Below are 14,882 nucleotides of genomic sequence, written 5' to 3' on the forward strand. Positions count from 1 at the left end.
CCCCCTTTCCCTGGCGGGTTGCAGAGTATGGGGGTGCCTACTGGGGTCAGCGGGGGTCAGCGGTCACTTGCCCCTCCCTTCCTTCCCTCCCCATCTCCAGCTGCCTCCCTCTTCCCGCTCCACCACAACCACCCACACATGCAGGGCCTTGGGGTAAAGGTGTGTCACCAGGGTGCAGGGGACGCTACCCCCCCCTGTCCCCTTCTGGCTGCTTCTGCCTCAATTTTATCCCACAACTTAGACATTCACATTACTCACACTCTCATTACACATACATATAGGATCTTGGGGGTGGGCACGCTACACGGACTCCAAATTACCATCAGGGTGTACACCTCACCCCTGGCGTTGTTGCCCACCTCTCAATTTTAAATACACGTAGACATTGAGGGCTATCAGGAGGGGCTATGTGCTTACCTGCTGCTCTCTGGCAGGTAGCTCCAAGCCCTCCTGGGTTTTAAATGCACCTTAGAACACACATGCATCAACACTACAATGAGCGGGTGGAGGGAGGTTTGGAGTCTTCACACACCCCCATTCTCTGTGGCCTGCTGGAGCGGGGGGGCTAGGAGGAGGAGTTGGCCGTCCGACTGCGGTCTGGAGTGTGGAGCCTTCCTGCTGCTGCGGAGTCGGGGCGGTCTGCTTCTCCCCACCGCAGGGAAAAGGGAAACACCACCTGGGTCTGGGTGCAGTTCCCCCTCCAGGGGCAAGGGTACCTAGACCCGGTTTGTAGAGTACGCTTGGGGAGTGTGATCGTGTGTACAGCGTCTCTTTATGTCTGTCTCCACGTTGGTTGAGTGCTGAGTAATTGCATATGAGAGCATGAGGGTGGGAATGGATGTTTGTATCTGTGTGTGCCTGTATGTCTGTGTCTACATGCCAGGTTGGGTATCAGGCGCCACCTCTCTGGGGACATCTCAGGGCCTCTAAGGTTTGGAGGCCTATCTCCCCCCACCACCACTTCCCCTGCCAGTGGCGGACTCCCTCAGACATCGGTGCGTTGGTGGTTCTTTGTGTCCAGGGATGGGCGTCCAGGTACACACCGGCTCACTCCTTGGTGGCTGCTTATCGGGGCCTGGAGCCTGGGGCTTGCTTTTTCTTTCTCAACACGTGATCCAGGTGATTGATAGATGTATTTTTTGTCTGTTTGTTTTGTTTGTTTTTTTGTTTTTTGCCCTTTATCCCCGTCCCTCTTCCCCGCTGTTTCTCTTTCCCTCTTTCTTTCTCCCCTTTCTTTTCCCCAGTCAAGTCTTTACCCGTATTTAGCAAGTGAAAATAAAATAAACAATAAAAGGTGAATCAAATAGACCATTACGGCAAGGCTGGGATGGTCCATTTGGTAAAGTAAATCCGTTGGGCATCTTTCGTCACCTTTAGACAATAATTCTGATGCAAAAGAGCCAAACGGGACAGGCAAAAAAAAAAAGAAAGAAAAAACAAAAAACAAAAAAACTAAAATAAATAAATAATAAATAATAAATAATAAAACTAACATTACACCAGTCAAAACTCTAAGGAGCCCTAGATGCACCAAATCTCCACCACTACTTAGTCAACCAAATACAACACCTCATCAAATGGATGCATTCAACCCATCACCTTCATCCATGGCTGGACATCGAACAATCTGATTGTAAAGACATATTAATCCAAAATCTACCATTCATCAACAATACAATTAGACATTACAACTGCTTTAAAAGCCCGCCAATAGCAACAACTCTGACAGCCTGGTGGAAGACGAGCAAAATCAAAAAGAACTCAAACACCCATATGGAACAACCCTTCAGTGCAAATGAATGACCCCTGGCAGGCATTAAATGGAAAGAAAAAGGCATCACACACCTCTGCCACATTTGTGATTAGAATCATTTCTTAACACTTCAACAGCTCATTGACAGGAAACAGTTTCTTCAGTATAACCTACTAAAACACTCCATCAAAGCAAAAATGAGTATCAATGACACTCAGCTAAGACAACTACCACTACTGGACAGCATCAACAAAACAGCGCAGACACAAACACACTCTCGAAGCTAAATAAACTAATATTCTCTAATGATAATGCACCTCACACGCCAATCAACAAATGGGAAAAAGACCTGATATACCCCTCTGTGTGTTTACCTCGCAATCTGGAAGAACTAAACATAATGCAGATCAAAACAGCCCTGCTTGTGTCCCTGACTATCACCAAGAACAATACTGCCCAACTGGAAAAACAGGACAAAGATCAGCACATCACAATGGCTAGACCTCACACAACAATCATCAATACATAAGAAAACAATTTGAACATTTCATTCAAATATATTCTACAACTCTACAACTGAGCTGATGCCACAGCATTAGGGAAACAGGGTTTAACTAAAACAAGGAATATTGGGACCCCCCACCCCACCCCGGCCTAAAAAAACCCCCCAAACAAACAGACAAACAAACAAACAAACAAACCAGGAAATAACTGCCAAGAGTTGAAAACAATGTAACCTAACATATAAGCCACATGTGTAACCCATATGTTTTTTGCTTTTGCTGGTTATTTAGTAAATCAGCAGCTCTGCCTGTCTGTACTGCTTTTGTTTTGTTTTGTTTTGTTTTGTTTTGTATGCACTACTTGGTGAATTAATGAAAAAAAAAGTTTTATTTCAGTCCAGTTCAGCTGGGATCATTTTTACTGCAGTCACAGAAATCCTAAACAGGAGGGAGAGAAGGAGTCCCACTGCATCACAGCACGTAAATATAAGAAAGTACGGTGGATTTAAGTAAACATGTTCTTGGTGTGTATAACTAACCTTGGTTCCAAACCAAGAACATCCTCCCATATCCCTAAGAACTACAATGCCGATACAAAAGCCAGAAGAGCTGAGAAAAAATCAAAAATAGTACAAATCACCCAGGACTCAATTTAATAGAGCATCAGTGGGGTACACTGGAACAATATCAGTGTATGGAGGCCTCGCTCTGCAACCCACATGACCCAAGATGCCAACAGATGGCACACACCACAGGACATCCCTCATGGTATTCCAAGTGCTGCTAAAAAAGTGCTAGATCGGCGATTGGGCTGCTTTTTGGGTATCGTCTCCAAAAGATTAGACTTTTTTCTGTAAGAATTCAGGGAGAGGTGAATTTAAACTTCCCTTGAAACTCGAAACCCCTGATATTCTAACATTTGTGAGGGGCAGCAAATCAAAGTGGCATCCTCCAGGCAGAGGATGAACTGAAGGGCTGCACCAAGAAGGTAAATAAGGGCGATTTGGATCCATGAATCATGCACATCACCAACTGTAGTACATCCTGAAAAGTTTGTAATAACTTCCCTTTTATAAATTCTACCACTGCAGTTCATATGATTAAGATATCCTTTTCCTTTGTTACTGCACATGCACCAACCAGCATGCTGCCTGCTAGTAACCCACAATTTCCTTCAGGATTGATAAAGTATTTTTGATTCTGATATCCAATATTTCCTCCTGAAATAATCTGCAATGAATTCGACCAAAGACGACCCACGAATTGTTCAAAAAGTTGCAACCAGTGTTATCCATCTCTGGTTAGCTTTGGAACCTTTGACATCTATGTATTTAACGCCGTGACCAGGCTTCAGTCAGCGCTGGATCATTAGACTAAGCTCGTTAGTACAGGTAAGAAGATCGTGTGCTCTTTCAGATGCCCTTTTGGTTACCTTCTCTCTCCTTTGTTGTCTTTTGCACCTGGAGGTGGAGAGGAAAACACAGGAGCTGAACCACGAGCGGGGAATTAATGCACAAGTGCAGAGTGTCGCCTTTTTTCACATCGCCATACAGCACTATCGGGAGTCGGGAGAAATGACCACGGGGAGCCACGGCCTAAGGATTTCACACTGAACTGTCATTGTTTTTGCACTGTAAATAAATTTACTGTCTCATTGCAAAGGAGATCTGCGTTCAAGTCCGCTCCATCCACACTCGATGACAACACCAGATTAATTTACTGCATTATCTGGCTTGCTCTCACTCACAGTAGAGAATTGTCTACAATTATTAAAGACAAAATTATTTTTTTAAACTACATAAAATTGGGGAAAAAAACTTAAGTTCAGAAAGAATATAATAAATATAATATCAATGTGTAATATAGCTGTTATAACGTGATTAATTAGAGTAACAAAGACATATTTCCACTGGAAAATACTGTCATTGCTGATCCCATTCAGTGCTCAGTCTGTGAGCTCATCCTTTGTGTTTCTTTCTTGGCTACAGTACACGGGAAAGCCAGAAGCCTCCGTGTGAGTGGTTGAGGAGGTGTAATGACAACGACAATTATAGCAATTATGTGTTATTGTAGGCCATTATGTATTTTGTAGGTTTTGAGATGTAGGCTTTCTTTGTAATTGCTGGCTTATAAAAGGCATAAAAATAATAGTCCCCCCAGTTGCAGGAGCTACCACAGGCAACCAGGACCTGGTGCCATGGTAACAAAGCATTTATCCATAATGCTGCTCAGTGGATGGCGAGGACAAGAGCATCGGGAACAGGCAAATTAGCATTAATGGCAAGGAGTGGAGGACAAGAAGGTGCTGGACAGCAGACAGAGGGAGAGCTGGTGGGTACTACAGATATGTGGGTGGGTCTGTGATTAAGAGGTGGGCAGAATACAGAATGCATGTGACTTTATGTCTTTCCTGTAGTTCAATTCAATTCAATTTTATTTATATAGCGCCAAATCACAACAAAAGTCGCCTCAAGGCGCTTCATAGATACAGAGAAAAACCCAACAATCATATGACCCCCTATGAGCAGCACTTTGGCGACAGTGGGAAGGAAAAACTCCCTTTTAACAGGAAGAAACCTCCAGCAGAACCAGGCTCAGGGAGGGGCGGGGCCATCTGCTGTGATTGGTTGGGGTGAGAGAAGGAAGACAGGATAAAGACATGCTGTGGAAGAGAGACAGAGGTTAATAACAGATATGATTCAATGCAGAGAGGTCTGTTAACACATAGTGAGTGAGAAAGGTGACTGGAAAGGAAAAACTCAATGCATCATGGGAATCCCCCGGCAGCCTATGTCTATTGCAGCATAACTAAGGGAGGATTCAGGGTCACCTGGTCCAGCCCTAACTATATGCTTTAGCAAAAAGGAAAGTTTGAAGCCTAATCTTGAAAGTAGAGATAGTGTCTGTCTCCTGAATCCAAACTGGAAGCTGGTTCCACAGAAGAGGGGCCTGAAAACTGAAGGCTCTGCCTCCCATTCTACTTTTAAATACTCTAGGAACAACAAGTAGGCCTGCAGAGCGAGAGCGAAGTGCTCTAATAGGGTGATATGGTACTACAAGTTCATTACGATAAGATGGGGCCTGATTATTTAAGACCTTGTATGTGAGGAGCAGGATTTTGAATTCAATTCTGGATTTAACAGGAAGCCAATGAAGGGAAGCCAAAACAGGAGAAATCTGCTCTCTCTTTCTAGTCCCTGTCAGGACTCTTGCTGCAGCATTTTGGATTAACTGAAGGCTTTTCAGTGAGTTTTTAGGACATCCTGATAATAATGAATTACAGTCGTCCAGCCTGGAAATAATAAATGCATGAACTAGTTTTTCAGCGTCACTCTGAGACAGGATGTTTCTAACTTTAGAGATGTTGCGCAAATGGAAGAAAGCAGTCTTACATATTTGTTTAATATGTGCATTGAAGGACATGTCCTGGTCAAAAATGACTCCAAGGTTCCTCACAGCGTTACTGGAGGCCAAGGTAATGCCATCCAGAGTAAGAATCTGGTTAGATACCATATTTCTAAGATTTTCAGGGCCGAGTACAATAACCTCAGTTTGATCTGAATCAAGAAGCAAAAAGTTAGCGGCCATCCAGGTCTTTATGTCTTTAAGACATTCCTGCAGTTTAACTCATTGGTGTGTGTTATCTGGCTTCATGGACAGATAGAGCTGGGTGTCATCTGCATAGCAGTGTAAATGTATGCTATGTCTTCTAATGATGCTGCCTAAGGGAAGCATGTATAATGTAAACAGAATTGGTCCTAGCACTGAACCCTGTGGAACTCCATAATTAACCTCAGTGTGTGAAGAGGACTCTCCATTTACATGCACAAACTGGAGTCTATTAGATAGATATGATACAAACCACTGCAGTGCAGTACCTGTAATACCTACAGCATGTTCTAATCGCTCTAATAGGATATTATGGTCGACAGTATCGAACGCTGCACTAAGGTCTAGCAGGACAAGCACAGAGATGAGTCCACTGTCAGAGGCCATAAGAAGATCATTTGTAACCTTCACTAAAGCTGTTTCTGTGCTGTGATGAGCTCTGAAACCTGACTGAAACTCTTCAAATAAACCATTCCTCTGCAGATGATCTGTTAGCTGTTTGACAACTACTCTTTCAAGGATGTTCGATATGAAAGGAAGGTTGGAGATTGGCCTATAATTAGCTAAGACTGCTGGGTCTAGAGATGCTTTTGAGTAAAGGTTTAACTACAGCCAGCTTGAAGGCCTGTGGTACATAGCTGATCATTAGAGATAGGTTGATCATATTTAAGATCGAAGCATTAATTAATGGCAGGACTTCTTTGATCAGTTTTGTAGGAATGGGGTCTAAAAGACACGTTGATGGTTTGGAGGAAGTAATTATTGAAGTTAACTCAGAAAGATCAATTGGAGAAAAAGAGTCTAACTTAACATCAATGGTACTAAGAGTAGCTGTAGATAATATTACATCTGTGGGATGATTACTGGTAATTTTTTCTCTAATGATAAAAATGTTATTTGTGAAGAAGTTCATGAAGTCATTACTAGTTACCGTTAAAGGGATGGTTGGCTCAACAGAGCTCTGACTGTTTGTCAGCCTGGCTACAGAGCTGAAGAGAAACCTGGGGTTGTTCTTATTTTCTTCAATCAGTGATGAATAGTAAGATGTTCTGGCTTTGCGGAGCGCTTTCTTATAAAGCAGCAAACTATTTCTCCAGGCTAAATGATGATCCTCTAAATTTGTGACACGCCATTTCCTCTCCAGATTACGAGTCGTCTGCTTTAGGCTACGTGTTTGAGAATTATACCACGGAGTCAGGTACTTCTGATTAGAGACCTTAGTTTTCACAGGAGCTACAGTATCCAGAGTCGTACGTAGTGAGGAGGTGAAATTATTAACAAGATGATCGACCTCTGTTGGAGCAGCGTTCAGATAGCTGCTCTGCTCTGTGTTGGTACAGGGCACATTCATTGAGGAATGTACCACTGAACGACACAGGAAATGATTCCTGCCTGTGACCTTCTCTCTGTACAATTCATCCAGTTAAAGTACAAGTACACGCTACAATAGTTACACTGTTAATATCTGCACATCCTCTACAGAGAAAATTACAGTTAATGTGATAAAAAGGACACCTCATTGTCAATCTTATCTATTTAATTTTGTGTAATATACTGGGATATTTATAATTAGAGCCATTTGGATTTATTAGAGCTATTTTGTTATCATTTGTAACATTTTTATATATTGTAATATTCAATTTAGTTTAGGGTCTGTTGTTGCTGTCTGGGAGCAACTGTGACCACATCATTTCTTCTGGGATTAACTAAGCATTCTGATTCTGATAAACTGTAGTCAACAGGATGTATGAAATGATTATATATATATATAATAAAGAAATGACCTGTTTTGAAAGTGTTTTTGTTGTTTTACCTACATTATACTCAATCCAGTTCTTTTTAGCTACTTAAAGTATTTTTATAGAAATGTAATGCGTTGTTTGTTGTAATTTCTGCTGCCCTCTTGGCCAGATCTCTCTTGGAAAAGACATTTTTAATTACACTTTGTTACCCATATAAATAAAAGCTATATAAAAGCCTTTTCGCCAACAAAGTATTTACAGCTTCTGCATTATAGCAGGAATGATGTTTCTGGCTTAAAATAACTTAAAATGCTACAGAGGCTTTCACGAAAGATATGTTTGACAAGTGTTTCACAGGTTGTAAGACAACAAGTCATTTAAATAAAATATAGTGATGGGATTTCCAGCTCATTTTAGAGAGCCGGCTCTTTTGGCCCCCAACCAGCTCTAAAGGTTGTTTTGTTGTTTTAATTAATTTATTACTAACAACAATATAAAATTATGCACAAAATGAATTACTAATGTAAAAAAAAAGTGTTTTTATTTATATATGTTTATATATAAATATATGCGATGGCCCCTAGAGACAAAACACGTACAAACTCCAAAACACATTTCTAGCATGACCTGAACTGATAACGACTGTGTTGAGTTTGTTCTTCCCATTCCATGCAAGGCCACCTGGGTTGGCTGGAAGACTGTTTACTTAGCCTGGCAGGGCGAAGGACACTGTCTCAGCTGAACTATGGACACGCACACACACACTACTGATACTGATAAGCACTCACTGACGCATCACCCTCCCTACCCTGGATCCAACGCCACCTCCAACGCTTACCTCCCCTCTGATGTGGACATCGGGTCAGTTGGATGCGCAGTCAAAAGATTGCAGCGGTCCCAGATCAGATGTACACACTGGAACACTTTCCCTTGTTGCTTGTCTGTGTTTATTGTGCTATGGTGTGTGCTTTTTTTGTGCAGAGGAGTTTTTTTGTTTCCTGTTCTCGTGCTGTCCTGCCATGGAAGCACAGCATGAGTGGAGGTCTCTTTTTTTTTCCTCTTGTACCTTCCCGTTGTTATGTACCTTTCAGTGTTTTTCTGCAACGCTACCGATCTCCGACTTGTAATCCCATGTGATGTCTGTGTTATGTGTGTAAGGTCAGGTGGGGGGTCCCAACCTGCATGTGACAAATAAAGCTTTGATTGATTGATTGATTGATTGATTGAACTTTCAAAACAGAGCTACCTAGATCACTTAAATTACACAATTGAAAGCATATGTGTATTGTTCGTGTATTTATACACAAACACTCACATATATTGAAATAATTAAAAAAAAATGTTCATTTACCTGTTACTACCACACACCAAATCCGGTCGTTGGTACTTGCTGGCTTGTGTAGCCACTAGGTAACAAAAGCTCAACACTGCCCCCTAGCACCCTGGAGCACTTCTTCGGAGCTTGTACGTGCTTTGTCTCTAGGGGCCACCGTAAATATACTTTTATTTATTCACTCCACATAAAATGTAATAAATAAATCATATAATACAAAAAACAACTGTTTACATTTCAACTTTTAACTATTTAAATTTTCAGTTTCTTTCCTTTTACACAAATTTAAAGTGAAACAACACAAAACGCTGCAAACCACAACACAATTAAATATGAATATGAAAAAATATGAAAACAAACAGAAGATGCACATTCTCTGTCATATGGACCTGCATGAATAAACTTTCTGAATCCTTTATCATCTGCAACTAAAAATACTTGTGGATGATTACTATACCTTTCTAATCCCTGGCTCTCTTTCTCTCTCTCTCCCCCCCCCCGGTCTGTTCCTGTACTACTGCGAGTGTAGCGCAAAGCACAAGGCTTGCGTGCGGAGTGAAGTGGGAAAAAAGTGCGAGAGGGTGAGAGAAAGAAGAAAAAAAAAACACGGCTCCCAATAAGGATCCGGCTCACGTCGTTCACTTCAAAGAGTCGGCTCTAAAAGCCATTTCGTTTCGCGACCGACACATCACTAATAAAATAAAGGCAAAAACTTTTTGGCAAAAACCAGAAATCATTTTTAGGCAGATGATCACTTTTTGGCACCATCAGCTTAAACGGCCAGCACCGACTCCTCAGGCTCCACTTCTAAGTTTTCGGTTCTTCGTACAGTGGGAAAGCTGAACAATGTGCAGAGTGGCTGCTTTCAAGTAATATTTAAATATTTTAAATATAAGGGAAAGATGAGGTAAAAAGGTAGTTGCATGTGCTCAGATGTTTCTTTTGTGCACATGCAGGTACATATCCCTGTCTGCAACTGGACACTTCTTATGTTCTTGGAAACTAAGACTGTGATATTTGTCCGTTACTCTCATGTATAATATCACAGGAACAACGTTTTCTTGTCTCTCTAGGTAGTGAATGGACCTATGGGTCTGTGGGACCTTGCATTTCCGTGTGGGAGTACACACGGAAATGTAAAGAAATATATGAAGAGACAATGTAAAATGATTCTACCAGCAAAGGTTATAGAGCAAAACATAGCTTGGAGTATATTTTAGTTGTGCCAGTTACAGCTCTTGATCCGTTACTGCAGGAGTTACACTATTTGTTGACCATTCCATTTGTTCTGATCACCTTTAACAGCTATTCTTCTCAAAAGCCATAGTGTTCATGTTTAGAGTCGGTTCAAGTGGTGCGCAAATCTGGTCCTTCAGCTAAAGCCTTTGCAAAACATGGCCCCTGACTACAGCTTACAAAAGAAACTTGCTGTTGACCAATACAACGCTCACATTAGCAAAGAAACTCCACCAAATGATTGTGGACCGTACCAGTGTTTCCCACCCTAAATCAAAACTGGAAGTAGTTAATGTTCCTGCACGTCCTGTGGATGTACAGAAAAGGGAAATAGTAGCAAACCTCAGGCAGAGATGCTCAAAGATAAATCAACCACACAGTGCTAACTGCTTTTGGTTAAACTGCTGATCTGCCTGTTTCATAAAATTCTTCAAATCATGTTAAAAACAGCTTCAGCTTTGTGTTCAGAGTATTGTGTGCTTAGTATCATGAGCACTTTATGACTTAAGAGTCGACCATATATCCTAATAAAGAGGTTGCTTTAGTTTGCACTGAAGACATAACTGATGCTTATCCACTCCACTCTTATACTGATGTCTGTACACTGTGGTCGACGTATGGTTACACTGAAAAGCCGTATTATTGTCTAAGGTATGTAATGTTATTTTTCTTTCTGACTAACCCTATAAAATACACACACACAAAATGCACTTATGGCTGCAACATATATACCTTATAGAATAGAATAGAATAGAATAGAATTCAACTTTATTGTCATTGCACATGCACAGGTACAGGGCAACGAAATGCAGTTTGCATCCATCCAGAAGTGCTTTAGTGATATAGATATATTACAATATATATTAGCAATAATATAGATATGTGAGTATATTACAGAAATGGGTCTATTATGGTATGTTATAATGTACACGGTATGAAGTATGTTGTGAATATTCTATAACTATAAGTATGTACAGGCTGTAGTGAGTACAAGCTATGTACAGGATATGAACAGGATATAAATGTGAAAAACTATACAGAATATGAAATAAATAACTTTACAGAATCTGGGATATACAGCTATACAGAAATGGGAACTATGCAAGTTGTAAACAGTTGTAGGATTAAAGATTATCGAATGTACAGAATGATTATTTACACAGAGCTATACAGTAGTGCAGTTAAGATAAGTGAGATATGTGGATAATTTCTACAGAGGCTATATAAGTGCTAGTGGTTGTGAGTGGTGGTTCAGTCCATGTTATTATTGTGTTTGAGGGTACGGTTGTCCATTGTGGGTGTGTGTATGTTCAGTCCATGAGTTTAACGTGGGTCAGATGTCAGGAGGCAGAGTTCAGGAGTCTGACAGCTGTGGGGAAGAAGCTGTTCCGGTACCTGGTGGTCTTAGTCCGGAGGCTCCTGTAGCGCCTCCTAGAGGGCAGGAGGGTGAAGAGTCCATGTGATGGGTGACTGGGGTCTTTGATGATTTTCCCAGCCCTTTTCAGACACCGCTTCCTGTAGATGTCTTTTATGGCAGGAAGTGGTGCTCCGGCGATGCGCTGGGCAGTTTTCACGACCCTCTGCAACGCCTTCCGGTCCGAGGCAGAGCAGTTCCCGTACCAGACTGTTATACAGTTGGTCAGGATGCTCTCGATGGTGCAGCGATAGAAGTTCACCAGGATGTCTGAGGACAGGTGGTTCTTCCTCAGAGTCCTCAAGAAGAAGAGGCGCTGGTGAGCCTTCTTGACCAGCTTGGAGCAGTTGGTCGTCCAGGTGAGATCCTCGGAGATGTGGACTCCCAGGAACTTGAAGCTGCTCACACGCTCCACAGCCGTCCCCTTAATGTGGATGGGTGGATGTGGGTCAGCATTCCTCCTGTAGTCCATGATGAGCTCCTTGGTCTTCTCGGTGTTAAGCAGCAGGTTGTTTGTGTCGCACCACTCAGCCAGACGATCCACCTCCTCCCTGTAGGCGGCCTCATCGTTGTCACTGATGAGGCCATTATATTGTGTGTGCATCCAATTTCTGTTAACTCGCAGTTAAGTGAGTTAACAGAAATTGCCTACATCCCTAATACAGAAACGTACTGTAGTTAAAACTATTTGCTCCTTGTGCATCCCACATCGTTTACATGTAAAACTTGATTTATAAAGCTATATGCAGCCACACTGAGTTAACAATTCAAGATGGCAACAGTGAACATAAACAGTGGTTAAATGTTTAAGCTCTCCTGCCACTCAATAAAAAAGCACTGACACATCTGTGTACATGTCTCAGCACTGACTTCAAACACACACAAAAAGCACTGATCTATATTGCTAGTAAAGCCTTGTAAAGCTAGTAAGACCACTGATCAGTGGCCATGAGAACCATTCACAGAGAGTTGGGCTGCAATCACAATCACAGCAGACAACATAAGGCTTCAAAATAATTTAAAAGAACTAGTATGCAAAATATAAGTAGACATAATAGCAGAAATTTACTGTAGTATTCATAATTAATTTCATAATCATTAATTAATCATTCATAATTATATTTCCATTACTGTATAATCAGTTGGTATCACACCAACAGTCAGCACAGACAGACTGCTCAAGGAGGTAGAGCTGAATTATGACTTTCCAAGGTATTTATTATTATTATTAGTGTAACATGAGGCTTCATACCTACATATCGAGTGCATCCTGTTCCATGTTAGTGGCCAGTGAGCCAAACCATTACAGTGATGGCCACTGAAGCATCATCTTTGTGTCTGTGACCCGATGTCTGAGGCAGTTTGATGTGACGACCTGAGGACGTCCTTTACACTGTAATACTGCGGGCTGTGTTCTGCTGTTGTTACCTTATGCTTTGATCCTGTGTTTTCTGATGGAGAATAAAGGTTTTGATGATTTGGTTTATTTGTGAATGTGTGTGTCTGTCTGTCCCTGTGTGTACTTGTCGAGAGTGGTTAGTACAGAGAACTGCAAACATGACCAGCGTGACACAGAGCAGGAAGTAGGCCAGAAGGGGATTAAATAACTACTGTGCCCCCCCATCCCCCACCCCCTTCTCCTTGCAGACATATGTGTATTCTGTGTGTGTGTGTGTGTGTGTGTGTGTGTGTGTGTGTGTGTGTGTGTGTATGGTTTGTGTGTAGTTGGTGAACACTGACAGAGAAAGCCAAGCCCCCACTGCCATATTACTCTTCCTCCAGTTAGTGCTGTGGTATGACATCACCTTAAGCAAACAATATTTGCAAGTGTATGTGACAAATACGCGTGTGTGTGTGTGTGTGTGTGTGTGTGTGTGTGTGTGTGTGTGTGTGTGTGTAGCACATGTCCACTGTATTTTTTTCTGTATTGATTAAATCAACGAATCAGCATTTACATCCTTAAAATTGGCTTAAAATCACTGAAACTGGTTCATCCATTCAAAGCTCTTGTGTCAGTTTTTCTGTCTATTCTGCAAAATGTACCAGTAATCTACAATTTAATCATTTTTTATATAGTACCAAATCACAACAACGTTTCCCTCGAGAAACCTTGTTGCAAGGTGAAGACCCCACAGTAACACAGAGAACACGGCAACAATCAGACAACTGCCTTTGTGCAAGAATTTGGCAACAGTGAGAAGGAAAAACTCCTTTTTACCACAGCACAGTCAGACTCAGGCAGGGGCTGCAGGGTGAGGGAGGGAGACAGTACAAAAGACACGCTGTGGAAGTGAGAGAATGTGAATTGAGATGACTGAAGAAAAAAAAACACTCAGTGCATCACGGGAACTCCAGGCAGCCTCGGCTTACCAGAACTGATCCAGCCCTAACTATGCTTTACCAAAAAGGAAAGTTTCAAATTTAATCTTAAAAGTAGAGATAGAAGAAGGACCTGAAAGCTGAAGGCTCTGCCTCCCATTCTACTTTTAAAAGCCGAGGAACCAGCTGAAGGTCTGCGAAACTAACTGTTAAACGAAAAAGGGGGTTGGGGGGAGCTTTTAGTTAAGCTGATAATAATGAATGACGATACTCCAGCCAAGGAGTAACACTTGCATAAACTAGTTTTTCAGCATCACTCTCAGGCAGGATATTTCTCACTTAGAGATGTTGTGAAAATGCAAGAAAACACCTTCTAAAAGTAGCGGTGATGCTCTCTCTGTCTTGAACTTTATATTTGAAATAAAAGCAGTTATCCTGTTTATAAACAAGATTTGTTGCTTACACAGAGGGAAACAGGAGTAGATGTAGATGTTCGTCCCCCTGGTGAAATGAAAGCAAACTGGAAGCAAGATTTTGATTTATTACAACCTTTAAAAAGACTCTTAATACAAAAATTCCTAAATGTAAAAAAAATTAAAAAGAAATATGTGTTAAAGTGCATTTTGTACACACTGGTCTTGCAATGCAAACACATTTAAGAAGACTGGACTTAATTAAAAGCAGGAAATGATGTCATCAGAATTATGGCTAATATAGCAGTCAATTAAGTGTGCTCCTTAAAAGTGCTACTGCTATTTCATTTAGTGACAGAACTTCAGTGCTCTGCTCTCTGTAGGTCAAATATATCCAATCTGTAACTAACTGACTTTAACTAAATGTAAATAACATGAAAGTAAAGCTTCAAAACTACGTCTGCTTCTTCCAACAGCATTCAGATTTAAGAACTACGACTACATGTTGTTGGTCTCTTTTGTCATGAAACTCAATGATCCCTGAAATCTAATCTTTAGTC

General features: G+C 41.4%; 1 protein-coding gene across 1 annotated transcript in view; it reads right to left on the reverse strand.

The window, feature by feature from the left end:
* The window catches only part of nrxn3a (neurexin 3a), a 220,619-nt gene that overhangs the window by 112,637 nt on the left and 93,100 nt on the right, over positions 1-14,882 (reverse strand).

The sequence above is a fragment of the Maylandia zebra genome, linkage group LG19, assembly GCF_041146795.1.
Source record: "Maylandia zebra isolate NMK-2024a linkage group LG19, Mzebra_GT3a, whole genome shotgun sequence".
Classification (NCBI taxonomy): Eukaryota; Metazoa; Chordata; class Actinopteri; order Cichliformes; family Cichlidae; genus Maylandia; species Maylandia zebra.